Source organism: Odontesthes bonariensis, chromosome 20 (genome assembly GCF_027942865.1).
Source record: "Odontesthes bonariensis isolate fOdoBon6 chromosome 20, fOdoBon6.hap1, whole genome shotgun sequence".
Classification (NCBI taxonomy): domain Eukaryota; kingdom Metazoa; phylum Chordata; class Actinopteri; order Atheriniformes; family Atherinopsidae; genus Odontesthes; species Odontesthes bonariensis.
In genome coordinates this window covers 17,909,964-17,923,583 of record NC_134525.1, presented here as the reverse complement: position 1 = coordinate 17,923,583, position 13,620 = coordinate 17,909,964, and the positions used below count along the sequence as shown (strand labels likewise).

General features: G+C 40.9%; 1 protein-coding gene across 5 annotated transcripts in view; it reads left to right on the top strand.

The window, feature by feature from the left end:
* The first annotated feature begins 4,656 nt into the window (after positions 1 to 4,656).
* Positions 4,657 to 13,620, top strand: part of sulf1 (sulfatase 1) — a 35,323-nt gene continuing 26,359 nt past the window's right edge. For 2 of the 5 annotated variants that reach the window (XM_075451937.1, XM_075451935.1), the window contains exon 1: positions 4,657 to 4,974. The gene's annotated coding sequence lies outside the window, so the exon portion shown is untranslated. The remainder of the gene's footprint in view (positions 4,975 to 13,620) is intronic. The other 3 variants (XM_075451934.1, XM_075451933.1, XM_075451936.1) reach the window with 2 other exon arrangements.

Below are 13,620 nucleotides of genomic sequence, written 5' to 3'. Positions count from 1 at the left end.
GTGGAATTCAGTGTCAAAGGTACCTGAGGCTTTGCCTGAGGAACCTGGTCACTACATGACTACCATTATCTTATCCGCCAGAATGCCTTTCATCTCCAGGGAGAGCGATCAGTATCTCTTCACAATATTTATCTCATATATTGATGGCTTACAGCGCTGGTTCCCAAGCATTTACTCGCTTACTGAACCTTGAGGCCATCCCAATTCATTTCTGTCATCTTGTGATTCAACAGATCAGAGGAGTGATAGTATTGGTTTGTCTCACTATCTGTCCCTAGCTTTGTAGAAGCTTGTGGAAGGTCCTAATCCTGCTTTGAAATATCTCTGTGGGTGGTCTGTGACATTTCTGCTGTTGGGTCTTTTCGCTGTTTTAGGATTTTATCCTTACTCTAAACATTAGAAATTCTCTAAGTTTGGAAAAGATGCATGACTGCTCAAGGCAGTGCAGTATTGCTGTATTTGTAAGATAGACTGGGAGATTTATATGAATGTGTTTATGGTTTTGGAAGACATTTGTCAAGGATTGGATAAGTAAGGTTAGCTTTTTAAGAGCCAATGAATCATAACCCTTTTCACACAGTGGTTGTGCGGTATTGGCAAAAAAAAAACATTCTTGTTAAGCTGTTACTGTTCCAATTTGTTAATCCACTGACGCCATCAGTTCATGCTTACATATGGTAAGCCAGTGTCGCAGAATCTGCAGTTACGAAAGTGTAGATGCACACCATTTTGGCTCTGACTACTTCTGTTGCTTACCTATATCAAAGTTATTATTAGCAGAAGGATGACCTCAACCACTTTGATGGTAAAAATCCCAAAGATAAGATTGAGTCATCAAAACATGATGTTATCTTAAGTTATGAGATGTTATACTCTTGGCAATGATGCTAGGTTGTGATGTTAATTTATCACCTTAACATCTGAAAGAGAAAAGATAGCATCAGCGCCATTTAACTGAAGTTTGTTGGTGAAAAGGCCTCTAAATCCTATTAACCTAAAAAACACTCAATCTTTGTTGCTAATTAGGTCAGTGAGTTTGAATTCTTTTCATATGAAGTTAGATCAATCTGTTAGATTTTTGCGCTGAGTATTGGTTTCAAACTTAATGTTTGGTGGAAGAGTCGGTGTAGAGCGTTAAATTTACTATTCGCAGTAATCACATTCATTGTTTCATGTATGTAGATTAGATATGAATAATGTTTTCTTACTCTCATCATTATTGTAAATAACTTTGGCTCTTCTTTATGATTTAAAAGAGAGGACACCCTTCTTTAATAATGACAAGCAAATAAGCCAAATGTAGAGCAACTTTATGACGAAGAGAAGGAGTTCCTGTGCCAGCAGAAGAGCAAGTTTTTATTTTTTTCAAAATTTTTTTTTGAAGTCAAACTCTTTTAACGAAATGTAAATGTATGCATAATGGCAAGAGAGTTCTAAGAATGAGTTACACATGTACACAATGAATTGGATTAACATTATGTAACTGTTGTAGTTTTGCTGGCTCATGCTTGCTCAATGTGCTTGCAGTCTGTGCAATGTGCCTCTCCCAAATTAAGGACTACACACAGACATCCAAGGAGAAACGATAACTAGATGTACATTTTGAGGACCAACATGGACCCATCTCCATGCACAGACATAACATTTTTGTCTTTGATGTTACTGTGGAGGGGATTTTGAAATGTGTCCTTGTGGTTTCTCTGCAGGTATTATTTAATATAAGTCTGTACCGTTAGTGGTGTTCTTCCTCAATTCAACTTGATTTAAGTATATGCCTAAGCAATCTAACAATGGCAAACTAAAAGGCTAAGCACTAAACAAAACAAGGTGTAAAAGTACAAACTGCACCATCAAATACTCCAGGGTTTGTCCATGTTTCTGTTGATTAGACCAGTAGTATTCATTCTTAATTGATTCTCACAATACTGAATAGTGAGAAATGTTACCAAGCATACCTAATTGGATGTGTGGTTTTCGTTGCACACAGAAAGTCTGAGGGCACATGCATTGCACTGCAGGAGTGTGGTGTGAAGGGAGATCCTGTCACTGAACCACATAGGCCCCTCCTCTTCTTCCTCCATTCCTCACTTTCCCCCTCTGTTTTTGTTACCCCTCTGTCTTTGCTGTATTCCTGTCCTCTCTTCCCCTTTCCTTTCTCCTCTGCACCTTTTTTTACGACCAGCTGTGCAAGCCTCCTTTAGCTTTCCCCTTGTTTCCTGCCACTCATCTCACATAGTCTATGCCACTGCCTCACGGTGAGAGAAGTTACAGGGGCAGTGGTAGCTGTGTGCTTGGTATTTAAAATGCCCCATGACATGAGACAGTGTAACCTCCACATCATTGCTTCATCCCCCAGCCTCAGCTTTGGCAGTTTGCGTTGGCACAGAAGCAGAATCTCAGCTATGACACCCCTATGTATCTCATTCAGCCATAGAGAATGAGGCCAGTGAACCGAGGAGCCCCCCAACATTGGCCTCTGCCTGCACCTGCAGGCCCAACTGATGGCTGTACAGCTGGTAGGAAAAGGGGGGAAGTTACTTGTTGATTGGAAGCTTGCATCCACTTTAGAATTAAAGCATAAGAGACAATGATGTAACAATGCGTAATGGACCCAATTGCAAAGATTAAATAAGGCAAAACTGCTCTACTAAAAGATAATTTACTGTTAGACATCCATGCAATGGGCTTGTTGAACTCTTTAAACTAAACATGGGGAGGAGAGTGAATAGGGAGACCTGAGAACCACAAGCCCCCCTGCAGGTCATTCAGTCATTCATAAGATGAGACCATTTTCTAGACCTCCCTCTGCCGCTGCTTTTGTGTCCATTCATGGAAATTAAAATGGAAATTAATAGTGGAAATTGAATCAGAATTAAATCAGAAGGTCCGTTTGTACCTCTTGAAAACTATGTGAGGACAATGCTGCTGATGTTTTCCTCACCCAAACTCAGCCTTGGAACCTTTTCTGTCTGCATATATTTTAGATGTTTACAGATGTTCTCGGCTTCTGAAAAAATACAGCCCCTCTCCCTTAGTGAGGCAGCCATCTTTAATCCAGTAAAGAGCACAGGGATTTGGTCGCCCCTGGCCTGCCTGAAGGCCCTTTGGAAACCTCTCGGCCGTGAGAATGGGGGGTTTGGGGTTGAAGGTGTGGGTTAGGCTCTGTGTAGCCTTGCAGGAGGGGCTAAGGACAGTCTTTGTGAATTTAGTTAATCTAATTTAAGTTCTTTCCCCTGAAGGCCCTTGCTTTTTCAAACCGCTGCCTCTGTTTCAAACATCAGTCCAAGCTGGTGAAAGTTTCATGTGTTTCTTGTGAAAATGGGTCTTGTTCAGTTTAAAGTGAGCCTGAGGGGAATCTAACTGGGAGCATCCACTTAAAAAAAAAAAAAAAAAAAAAAGCTTTCTGAATGTTACTTTCAAATTAAACTTTAAATCGGGTTCATATGCAATCTCAGGCATATTACTCCATGACATGAAACTTTCTTTAATGAGTGAACCTAGATTTAAAAGGTTTGTGTTTATACATAATGAGGGTTATAATTAACCGAAAAGGACAATTAAAGTAATCATTAATAAGTAAATAAATACCATATCAAATTAGTTTACAAAGGACAACTTGAAACAGACGCCATTATGTTCAAGCTGCTTATAGAATGTAAATGAACCACTTAGAGGCCTTTTCTTTGGCGTTTCACACCTCTGATTAACTCACAGTGATGCTGTTCGTTATCAAACGGGAATTACCTCATTAGGGTTTGCCTTTGAAGTTGCTCCTGAATATCATCAGGGTCTCGTAATCCTTTTTTAATGGATCAGTGAGTAGGACAGTGCTCTAACAAAATGATTAATGTGACAGCCTTTCTCACCTAATGTTCCTCATGTTTTGCATGAATAGGTTGAAAATCTGTTCCTTCCTTCAGGAAATGCATCAGTAACGGGGTTTATAGTAAATGCTAAATGCTTTATCGATCTGCTGCCATTAATAAACTCTTATCTATACTTCCTTTCTTTTTCTTTTTTCTCTTTATCTTACTCTTTCCTTGGCTTTGTAATTTTAGTGTCTTCCCCTCTGCCCTTTTTTCTAACTTAAGGCAATAGGTGGTGAAGGGCAGGAATGCAGCCGGGGGACTGCAAGGATTTATCACACTAAGGTGTGAGGGCTCCTGTGCCTGCAGATGTAACAGTTTAGTGCCAACAGCATTCCCACCATGGAGCCAATACAGACTTTTATTGCTTTTTTAGCCTTATTCTTTAGACCACATACTTTGTGGCTGCAGGGAGAGGAATGGGAGGAGAAAGGTCAATATGCTGAGGGTCAAGTAGTTTGAGTGTTTTGCAGTGTGCATGGATTTTCCTTCTGAGTTTTGTGGGAGAATTATTATGTATCAGTATTTCGGTATAAAACGTACAAATGGTATTTATCCATCTTTTTTCTCCCTCTACTGTTAGCATTTAAACATGCTCTCATTCTCCCACTCTTGCTCCCCTCCCATTCCTCCCTTTCCACCCGTTTCCACTCCTCCTGCCCTTCTACCCTGCCTCTCAGGTTACGATGACTGGGGGGTTTTCTTGCTCTCATTCGTAGTGTCTGTGTGTGTGTGTTTGTGTGTGCGTGTCTCCCTCTGCACTATGCTGTGTCCTTGTCCCTGCCTCCTGGCAGCGAGGAGCCACCCAGCAGCCGGTCCGTGATTGGGCAGAGGAGTGGGGTTCTTGACACAGCGTGGTGCTGACTTCTCCGGGACGTGTTTCAACAGATGGTCGAGGTTAGAAAGTGTCATCACATCGGAGAGAGGATTAGAGGAGAGAGGTTGTCTTCCAGGAGCTGTGTGGTCCCCTCCTTACTGTCGAAGCTAAAATCCCAGCTCCAAGACGCAAGCCCCTTCATGAGCGAAGGCAGAGCCGGTGAAGAACGTGAGGATAGAACCAAGAGAGGAATCCTCGCCTTGCCTCTCACTCTGCTCTCCTGCCTTTCAGGTACAGCACAACTTTCTTGCTTTTTTTTCTTTATTTACCTACTACTGTTTTTCATCCTTTTTACTTCTGCTTTTGCAGACTGTGTGCTTGTTGATTTGTTCAGTTAGCAGTACATTTCTGATCCAGTTTAGAGACGAGAATACGAGTGTAAGAAGGGATTTGTAGTTGTGGTGAGCTGCCCTGTTCCTGCAGTCAGTCTGCTGCCTGTACGGCAGCTCTGTGTATGTGCAGGATTTCATAGTTTTCCCACTGAATGACAGGAATTCCCTCCATCGCAAATTCCTCCGTCTCAAGGGATTAGAGAGCAGCACATTCCATTAATGTCATTTTTTTCCTCCAATGCTTAAGCATTCACCTGTAAAATTTTTGTTTATTTGAATTGATTGGAAATTTATTTGATGCTCTCTTTTCTCTTTCAGCTGCTGGTAAACAGCAGCTTTTATAAATTTAGAAAAATGTTGCTGTTGTATAAAAAATATACAGCTGTGGGCTTGTGCTATTAGTAGGGGTCTTAAAATCTTTATTTTATTGTGTTATTCACATAATATAGTGATTGTTTTCCAAATGATCTTTTTCAGTTTTTACAATAGTTGGAATGCAGTCCTTTTTTTCTTTTTTCACATTTTTAGAAGTCAGTGTGGCATTAACATCCTCTCGCCTCAGTCCAAAATAAGTAAAAAAAAAAAAATCTTATTCAGAGTGCACTTCTGGCAGATTGTGTCAGCAAACGCTAAATGGATGAGCTGCTGAAGAGCTTTTTCCAGAGAAACTGTCAAAGGTAAGCAGAGAGGCAGAGACTCGGGGAATGTACGCCTCACTTTAGCTATTTAAGTCAAGTCAAGTGAGAAGGGAAACTTGCCAGTGAAGTGGGAATATGATGTATAGTATTTATACCAAGCTTGGGGCACCATGTATGTGTGTGAGGTGTTTGTAAATGGAGATTGTGCAGCTGTGAAAGGCTGCACGGACAGCAGCCAGGCAGAGAGGAGAGGAGTTTGTATGGGGTGAAAGCTGCTGTTGTGTGAATTTGTGTTTACCCTTATAAACCAGCCGTAGCCACACTTCCTGTTTGTGACTTGGAATATTTGACACTGCCAGCATTAGATTGTGATGACCTACTGTTTTAAGGTCAGTTGATTGGTTCAATGTAAAAATTGCATTAATTAGTAGATTATTGAGGAAAGATATGTGAAACATGAAAAGGGAAAATTCTTCACTGAAATGATCGTAAAGTGTAAACTTTGATAAGAGATATTGAGTTGACTGAACATGGTTTTTATATTAACCAGAGAGAGACATTTTAAACGCTCTAGAAGATCTAAATACTGAGTACATTCACACTTCTTTTAAATTCAAACTGTATACTGCCAGTAGGCTTTGATTTGTGTGTGGTATGGTATCAAATTTCCTGTTTGTGAATGATTTGACTCTGTTCTTTACTTTGTATCAGATCAGTGTGTTCACTCACTGGTCCACAAAAGCCAGAGCATTTATCCCTCTGACCTAGATTTCCTAAATGGCAAAATTATAGTGTGCTTCCATTCAAAGTCGATTGCTTGTATCAGGCACAATTACTGTGAAAAGACTGGCTTGCATTTCAGTACTTTGGTTCAGTCCGTGTGTGTTACTGAATGGCGAGCCAGGAGAATGATGGAGAACCTTAACTTCAAACTTTCCATATTGACAAGACTGATCTACAAATTCGTCACTTCGCTTTAGTTTTACCGGACAAAATTTGGATTCATTTTCTGATTGCCCAGGTCATAGTAGAGCAGCTTGGGGGTCTTTTAAAACGCAGTGCTTACTGCCAGCCCAAGAAAGTGGAGAGATCCTTTAAGCAGTTTTTTAGCTCTTCTGTGCTACAAACAAGAGTACGAGCAGCAGCTGCTGCAAATAATTAGATTCTGGGGGGTAGGATCTTGCCAAGACAAACGTTACTCCTGTAGCCGCTTTGCCATCATTTGAATCTGCTTAAAGATGTGTGTGTGTGTGTGTGTGTGTGTGTGTGTGTGTGTGTTCGTGCGTACGTTTTGAAGGTAATAAGTGAAGTAATTTGTTCTTCTGATAAGGATGCTGAGTGACTGAGTGTAAGGGAAGAGGAGGAGGTGGCAGCATCTGTGGGTTTAACTGTTTGTAAAAACAGCACCAAATTACCTTTCACAGACTTTCCCAGACGAGTGACCAGCAAGGTTCAAGGCATTCATGGATGACTAATTATTGCAAAAGTTAAACAACAATAGCACTAAGTCCATACTTCTATAAACTTTTTGTCTCCAACTTGGTTCCAAAATTATATCGGCGGAGTCGAACAGTTATCATACTGCATTTTACCTTCTTGACTATTTTTTATTTATTTATTTTTTATGTTTATTTGGTTATTTCATTCATCAAAAGTTAAAACAAAACAGAAAAGAAACAATAATGCAAATGCTGAATGAAAGGGGACAGAAAGAAGCGAACTTATGTTGTCTACCCCTTTTTCAATAATAATTTTACAGATTAAATTATAATAAGTGTCCAAGCAAAAAAGAAATGGAAAAAGAAGAACAACAACAACCATAAAATAGCATACAATAAGTTTAAGTGATGGCTGCTGACCAACCATCTACTCAACATCAAACTTGACCTTACAGTCAACATGCTTACATGATATTAGAAAAAAACAACAAATTATTGCATTAGTCTGACCAAAAACTAAAAATGCATAAAAATGTTGGCCCAACTGAAAGTTGGACATACAAAAAAACTGAAATACAAACTCAAACTTCTCAAAGCTGCCGACGTAGACTGGGACAAAGGGGAAAAGTCTACTTAGTTGAGCTACAGCCGTTGCTCGACTCGACTGAACATGTAAACGAGTGACAGATGTCACGTTTGAATACTGCCAAAATAGTGTCCCCTTGTTTGTTGTAGAACAGAACTCTGCAAACAACTTTCCATTCCCCTGAAAGATGGAGTCCAGATGATTTTGAAATGGTCATCTAGTGTTTTGTTTGCAACCCATTTAGATAAAGTGCACTTCGTCAGTGAATGGGGATTTATTAAGTATAAGTATTAAGACTGTTATTAAAGCTGCCGTTGGCAGGTTTTCAAAATTCCGAGTCTAAAGTTGGAAAATTTGAACTGATACAACTTTCAGGTCCCTCCCCCTCTGCGGACGAGGTTGTGCACGAGAGTTCACACCAGTGTGCGCGCACACAAGCTGGGGGCAGACTCACGCTCAGCATGGAAGACGTGGTTGGTGACTGTTCTGCTCAGATAATAGATAAATAATAAACCTAACGTGATTGGTTAAAAACAGCCAGGAGCGCTCGATTTTTGCAAGCACAATTACAGGCTTCAGAGGGAGCTACAGAATTCGGGATTTTTTCCTAAACAGCCTATTTAATATTCTACTTCCAGAATCCCATGACAGTTCAAGCTAATATGACTAAAAAAAAGTTGCCGACGGCAGCTTTAAGTATACTTAATCATAAGTTATCTTTGCTTTGAAAGACTGTTGGTTCTTCACATTTCTCTCTCTGAAAAATACAGAAAACAATGCTAAACAGCTGTAGTTTGTGTGTGTTCTCTCGTGTGCCAGAATGTTAAGAAAAGGTTTCCTAAACCACCCTTTCCTCTGCCACTTGTTTATCTCTTCACGATAATTATAGTGTTCCTCATACAAGCCTGATTGCACAGTAGCACTGGAGTAGGTTGCAATGTCCTATCACTGCAAATGACCAGTATTCAGGCAGAGAGCATTTTGGCATGCTTTTATTTACGTGGGATCAAGAAAGCCTATCTTTAGATGAGTCAGACACTTTCGCAGTTCTTTGTTGACCTCACTCATCAAACACTGCTTTGGCGTTTCAATTCGCTAGCAAATAACAGTCCTTAAACGCAAAGCGCCCTCGACTTTTGAGGACATATTTCAAGGATGGCCCGTTCATATCCGGATGTGCGCAGACGACACACTATGCGTATCTATTTTGAGTTATTTGGGAGCTCACAATAGCCCCCCCATGTGTTTGATCAACCTGTCATTTAAGTGAGAAAGGTCAGGGCATGCAAACATTACATCCAGCTCATCTTTGGAGGGAATTCCTCATTCTCCAGCCTTTGATCCTGCACTGAGCCCGCCATAAAAAAAAAAGCTGCATACCAGACATATATGTAGTGCTTTAGCAGTTTAGCAAAAGAAAAAAAAAAAGGGAATGTTCATTTTTTTTTTTAATCATCAAAAAGTTTACTCGAAGATTGGGCCATATGGAATGAACACTGACATTTTGGGTATGTTTGTAGAATCATTCAATCAATCATACATTTCAAGACATGTTGGTTGCTTGTTGTGGCCAAAATGCGCTTTGATAAGTGAGGTTTGAGGGAGCGAGAATGGAGTTCAATGCTTATTCTCTGATGTCCAGAGAAGCTTTTGCTCAAATGTCACACTGCATGTGGATGCAGCATGGGCTTAAGTGGGAGAAAGAGAATGCTGGGTCAGGAGGTGGAAGTGGAGGAGGAATAAGATAAAGAAGAGGGCAAGATGAGAGAGGAGGTGGTGCTAAGGTGAACTGAAAGAAGAGAAGAAAGTAAAGGATTAAAACGGACGAAAAAGATCCAGTGATCTTGTCATGATCCGAGCAGTGTGCACACACCTACACGTGCTTTCATGGACACTTATATAATCTCCTTTTAACATAGGCATAAAAGAAAAACCTAAAAAAGCTATGTACACACACACACTTCTCACAAGCTTACCCCCTCTGTCCTCCACCTCCCAGAGGGCTGGACTGTCCCTGCTTTGTCGTGTCTCTTGTCCAATAATCCCCTCCCCAGGGAGAAGCAATCTGTTTTAGATTTGAAAGAGAAAGGACCCGGTCTGTATCACGTACAATTAAGCAGCCGTCAGAATGCGTTGGCAAAAGTTTGGAGGGAGAAGTGCTGCCACTGGGGGGTTGTCTCTTTCATCCACCGCCTTTCCAGAATGGAGATAATAGGTTGGGAGGGTAGGAGGGATGAGAATGGATGGAGGTTGAGGGTGTGCAGGAGGAATGAATATGTTTCCTCACCCCATCATCCCGCTCCACAGCTCGACTAATAGAAGCCAGCATGCGTTTGTTTCAGCTCTTCTGCTCCCTTTCTTTCCCTCTCCCCCGGAGCGGGCAAACACATTGAGCCTCAGCCAGCACACCCCTCCTCTGCTTGTGCGTGTCTAAGTGTATGTACATGCACAAGTGCTCATAAGTGTGGACTTGGCCATGTGCTTCTGGTAGCCTCTAGTGCTGTTTGCCCTCACTTGATCAACCTGGCCATGTGGAAGTGAGCTGCTGTATCTTTGAGAAAAGTCTTGCACAGCGTTATACATTATCTTCACTTTGCTTTTCTCAAACTGCCCACGGCAACTTCAGCTTAGTTTGGCCAGTGTCTCATCAATATGTTGAGATGATGCATTCCTCTTACTGTGGCTTAAATTCAATGGAATGGAAGCATTTGAATGGGTGAGCCTCCTGTTTTATGCTTTCTAAGCTAATTAGACTTTGCAAATATATTTTGTCCTATACATTTCAAAATGATCAAAGTTGTGGAATGTTTGCCAGGCAGGCTCAAGCTAATTGAATTACAAATTGCTTTAATGCGTGCTTTGGAAAGCCACACACAAACCCAGAGGCAATGGAAAGGATAGCTCCCCCGTGTACAAATTACAGGTTATGTGTCTGTCTGTGCTCAAGTCTGACAGATGCTCTTTCTGACTGTTTGAGTGACTGCTACACACACTTGGTGCACATGATATCCAAATCCAGTCTTGCATTTGTGCCCACAGGCATGGACAGAGAGGAGTACCAAACAGGCACAGGTGCAATCAGACAAATATAAATTTTTATGAGTGGTATCATGTTTATGTGTCGCAGTCATGGAGAGGTTTGTTTATGGCGTGCAGGGTCATACATCTCGGTTCTCATGGTCTATGTTTGTCTTCGGTTCCCAGAGAATATGCCTACACATGCTCCACATTTTAGGGGTGTTTAGTTTCATGTGTCAGCAGCAATGCTGCACTTATCAGGAGCTTGGTGACTGAACTGCTCGCACCTCACCTTGGAAAATAGTTGAATTTTTTTTTCCACTTCTCAGTATTGAGTTGGCTTTGTATTTATATTTAATTCACTCATAGTAGCATTTGAAGCCTCTACACACAACAAACAGGGTTTTTATTCTCTTAGAATGAGCAATTTATATCCAAAGATGTAGCAGGAAGCACCCATGCAAACTGAAATTTAATACTTGCAAAGTCTTTTGTTGTGCAGCTTCTTCTCTGACAAGAAGCAGTGATGGCGGAGATGGTGTCCTCAGGGGAAATACAGATTGAGAGTTTAATTGCACTACAGTAACAGCATAGCAGAGTTTAACAGTGACTGTACAATTCGATGTAAAAAAAAAAAAAGTGATATTTTCACTGCAGTTATGTTTCGCAAACCCAGGCACACTATATTTAGTGTAGAATAGAAATTGTTGTGGTGAATGGACAATGACTTCTTCAAATTGTTTTCTGATCGTGTACCAACTCAACAAGAACTTTTTTTTCCTTATTGATGTCAATCATTGTTACATAAGATAAAGAACTCAACAAAGTCATACCGCGCACATCAGTAGTCATTGAACACAAAACATCCATCATACTTGGTGGATTGGAGCCCTCTAGCTTTCTGTGCCACCACATTGATGATTTCATGGAAAAGAAATCAGTCTCTTTATTCTTGACGATTACCTCAATGGAAACCCATTGAAGCAGTTTGCTATAGCTCTCTTATGTGGTAAAGGGAGTGATTTGTCTGGGTTTTATTTGACGCGTCAAAGAGACGGGAAAGCCACCCGTGAGCCAGCAAGACATTCTGCTCCCTCTCACTCTGATAGCATGTTTGGGATGGAAGTGTGGGTTTTGACAAGAAGGTGGCTGGGGGCATATTAGTGAAATGTATTTTATTCATCTGAGGTCGTCTGTTAGAGTAATGGTTTCCATTCTTAGCTTAGAATAGACTTAACAAGAAAGTGCTTGCCTCCGGCAAATATTATGTAACTGCCAGTCATCTGATTTTGATTTCATATTTTCATATCATACAATAAATCAAGATGAGTGGTTTCTGTTTTGTTCACTCTCTTTCCCATCTGTCCATCCCTTTCTCTTACCCTTTCCTTCACCTTTTTGAATTGTAAATGAGCTTTTCCACTCGTAAAATTGAGCCTCACTTTAAGAACAAGCGTCCCGGCTGTGTCCGTTTCTTCTGACTACATGTGATGCAAGACTCACTCAAAGATGTTGAGGTCAGGGTTTTGTGTTTGTGGGGACCAAACAGTCTGTTGTTGGAGGACTCCTTGTTCTTCTTTTTGTTGAAGGTACCAAAAATTCTGGTTGCCCTTTATTTGGTAAACATGGCTGACATTGGCCTGAAATTTCTTGAACATGGAGACTATATTGTAAGTGATTCCAGTCTTACTTGATTGCGCTAAGCCCAATTTGTCATTGTCAATAGTATGACACTTTTGCGTAAATAGAGAGAACCAAACAAAGGTTGTTCCTGGTTCTGCTTAAATACCTACCAGCTTTAGGCCAGAAACACACGCACACACCCATACACAAATAAATACTCCTTCCTCTGTTTCTGAAATGGCCTTTTGTGTTTTCTAATTATTCCCCTCTTAGTGTGCTCAAAATCCAAACGGGATTTCCAACAGGCTGCCTGTTTGCCCACACTTTGAAGTATTTTAAACCGGGATTCATATAATTGTACGTTGAGATGCAATCATGATATTGATGGGGTGGCCTGGCAGGTTTGGCACTACAAAGAGTCTTTTACTTGGTTTCAGAGAAACATGGGGGGGGGTTCACAAATAGCTGTAAATGCACTCACTCCAGGTTCACATTTCACTGAATTGAGGCCATTTTTCTTCATTAAAGTTGCCTGCATTGCACCCAAACACACCGCTCACTATAGTTAATGGGAAGCTTAAACATCTAACATCGATAGGGCAGCGCCTGTCAAAGTTGTGTAGATATAAACATGCTAGAACAAGGAGCCAGTTATCTCTCCTCACTATCTTGTACTTCAACTTTTCACTGGAATTTTGTCATGGATCTTAAACCAACTTGGTCAAACAAATCAGTGGTGTTAAGAGTCTGAAAACACCAAGGTTTGAGCTTTTTCCCAGTGCCTATTTGCAGCCAAGTGGTTGCACAGAGACTGAGCTGTCCTTCGGTCAGTTTGTGTGGCTAACAGGCGGGTCTTGGTGGGTACAATATGCTGCCCTTGGCCTGCCGGGCACAGCAGATCCTTACACAGGCCCTCCACAGTGTAAAATGCCCCTGTCAGCCATCGGACCAGCTGAATTCCCTCGGATTACAGAAATATTTAGACAAACCTCAATATTAATTTAGGCCTAGCTGTAATAATTTTTCCCCTATAAAAGAGAACAGATTGGACTGAGAAACGTCACAGGTCTGAAACAAATAAGAAAACACTGTTGTTGTCTAGATTAATTTCCTCTGCAGTATTTCTCAAATTAACAGACAACTTAACATGCATTGTATTCTCACTCCTTAAAGGGGAACTCCGGGGCATTTGAAGCGCAATCCCATTGCTAGAGGTTGTCAAATACTGACAGTAGGACACA